The sequence below is a fragment of the Triticum dicoccoides genome, chromosome 1A, assembly GCF_002162155.2.
Source record: "Triticum dicoccoides isolate Atlit2015 ecotype Zavitan chromosome 1A, WEW_v2.0, whole genome shotgun sequence".
Taxonomy (NCBI): domain Eukaryota; kingdom Viridiplantae; phylum Streptophyta; class Magnoliopsida; order Poales; family Poaceae; genus Triticum; species Triticum dicoccoides.
In genome coordinates this window covers 550,698,520-550,701,697 of record NC_041380.1, presented here as the reverse complement: position 1 = coordinate 550,701,697, position 3,178 = coordinate 550,698,520, and positions in this window count along the sequence as shown.

The window sequence follows — 3,178 nt, the reverse complement described above, 5'->3', positions numbered from 1 at the left end:
TTCAGACAAGACTGGCATATATCTGAGGTGATGAGCTTACTGACGCTCATAAATTCTTTCTAGTTCAGTATGTGAGAACTGAGCTAGTGAGTTATCATACCAAAGTCATATATGCTACCTATATTATTGCACACAACATGCAAGCACGGTGCACTGGTTACATCTTGTGAGGTATACTATCTCACCCTAATGAATACTCAGTAGTTAGCCATGAGCCTCCCTACTATACTGGGGACAAGTGCAGTTTCCTCGCTAGAAAAACAATGCATGTGGTTCAGACAACTAAATTGCAACATCACATTCTAATTTCTAAACTCCGAGTGCAAAGCATCAAGTCTGTTCAGGTGAGTAGGACGATTACCCACAGCCATGATTTAATTTTGTCGAGTTTTTCACTCAATGCACTAAGCTGAATCCGAACCGCGAACGGAAATTTTTCACTGGAGAAGCATTATACAGATTTCGGACTTCCTCAAACAAAATAGTTTGCCTGAATAAAAACGCATCATGTCTGTTCGATAGGATTCTCACATCTAGAATCAAGATTGTGCACAAGTGTCAAACGCAAGTGTCCACAACATCAGAGTCCGCTCAACGATAACTGTTGGCTGGAAGAGGGATCATAACAAACAAGTGCAAATTGCTTAAGGGGGTTCAACAAAACTGTGAGACACTTGTTTCTTTCTTTCTTTCTTTCTTTCTATCATGCCCTGTGAATGGAAGTACAATTCAGGCATATGCTATATATGCCTCAACAGCAGAACAGAGTGCAGCTCCTACAATATTCAGACTATCAAGGACGAGATGAGATAAAAGACTAGACGAGTAGGACGCTAGCGGGACCTGCTGGAAGAGGTGGGCGACGTAGAAGCCCTGCGAGATGAGGGCGAGGAGGCGCTTGAGCGTCCACCTAATCGCCGTCGAAGCGGGAGCCGAGGAGCGCCGGGATGGCGGCGGCGTCCGGGTCGTCGTAGCGCGTCCGCCCCACCACCCACGACGTTGCCGCGCCGCTGACCCGCACCCGCGAACCACTCTCTAGGCTATAGGCCAGCTTGCGTGCCCCGGCTCCCTCGTCGAACCCCGCGGCGAAAGGCTACGCGGCGGCGATCTTTTTTTCTTAGGGCTAGGCGGCGGCGATCTGGGAGCGTTACCCGGTCCGTCTCCGTCTCCGTCTCCGTCTCGTGCAGGAGCGCGATGGGTACACGGAGCGGGCCGAACTTGACGTGTCCGGGCGAGGGACTGGCCCGTACTTTTGTGGGCCTGGTCCACATAGGGGAGACGCGATGGGCTTGGAAGCTGGCCCGTACTTTTGTGGGCCTGGTCCACCCGCTGCTTGATGCTCAAAAACAAAAAACGAAGCCGCTGCTTTAGTCTAAAAAAAACGAAGCCGCTGCTTCAATTCAACCGTCACCTTCACCTCACCTTTTTTTTAGATTTTTTCATTCGTATCATGAATCAATACAAAAGCAGTTGACCCTTACAAGCACAATGAAACGCAAACACAAATAAGCATGAACACCTAAAGTACTCTAAGACAATCATAAAACAAGAAAATCTCCGGAGCCATGTGTCATCATCCCAGAATCTTGAGAGAAGACCCCTACAACAGAAGGATCTGCAACGAGTCGCAAACAGGTCATTATCTTCGACCACGGTACAATTCCCGCCATGCTGCTTCCTCCTTTCTTGACACCAGCGTTGAGAGGGCATAGACATCAATCCAACACACCTGCAACAGCCGTCGCCATCTTTGGCTTTGAGTACCGCGAAAAGTGTCCCTTTCAAAAGGAAGAGAACTCGAGTCATCCGACTGGTCCAGCACCGCGGCCGGGCCATCCGCCCGGACAAAGCAGGATCTTCCACCGGCATCAGCACAGAGGAAGGAGAAGAACAGCAGCAGCAAATCATACCAACAAGAAAGAAGAAAGGTCTTCGTCTCCCTGCATCCATCGCCCATCTGAGAACCCAAACGGCTAGTGTCGATGGATCTCCAATACTACAAGAAATATGTCAACTAGTGACCTTCTCTTAGTGACTCCAACTGAATTGGTCATAAATCCACGGCCATTTCGCTTGGAAGGGCTCAAACCCTGAAATTGTCTTACACCAAATGGTCATAAAGCAGAAAAGAGTGGTCGATGACCTTATTTCTACCTGATTACGATCAATATAAATGGTCATGAAGTTGTGAACATGGATGCATTGGTACTTATTGCTATGACTAAGCGCCACCTCATCAGTTTTGCGTATGTGTCATGTCCATGTGTCAATTTTTGCCTTAGGTTGTGAAGCAACCTATATTTCTGTTATTCCCAAAATTCCCAAAAAAATCTCATAAATTCTTTGGATCATATCTTCATCAAATATGTAAAAAACCTTCCTCACCTAGTTCAAATATAATTCAATAATATTCATTTTCCTATTCTGTTCAGAACAACACTTTGTGAAGGAAGTGCTATTTACATACACTTGATTGACCTCAAAAATTTTGGGCACTCTTTCCTATCCAAAACATTGCCTCGTGAGAAATTTTAGCTCCATTTTCCTAGTAAATGTTCCTCGGCAAATTTCCAAAGTTTTCATTCAGCTAGAAGCTTTGTGAAGGAAGAACTAGCTATGCATATCGTAATGAGTTGAATTTTTTCCACATATTCTATATGCCTATATCATATCTCTCTAGAAAGTTTTAGCTCCATCTGACAAACCATGATAGCTCACCATCCAATCTTTGTTTCTAGTAATATTTTTAGGTTGTGAAGCAACTACATTTTATATTGCTTTATAATTGTAGTCAATTTACCAGGATATGACCCTGCCCATAGAAACTCACTACGCCAAATTTTAGCTCATTTAATTTAACCAATTGCCCTCAATATTTTTCCCAATTTTCTGTTCAGTGGAGAGCATTGTGAAGGAAGTACCATTTTTATATATCCAAATGGAATGAAACTTTTACAGTCCTTTCATATTCCCAAATTATCACCCTCCTCCAAATTTCATCTCAATCCATTTATCCGTTTGAGCCCAGCTTCAACATCCATATATCTGCCCGATGTGGTACTTTGCAAAGCAAGTGCCATCTAAGCTACTCCATCTGAGCTCAAAATTTGCCAAGACGCTCTCCCTAGTAGCTGATTATCCTTAGCCAAAACTCAAGCCCATTGGCCATGTGCATTCC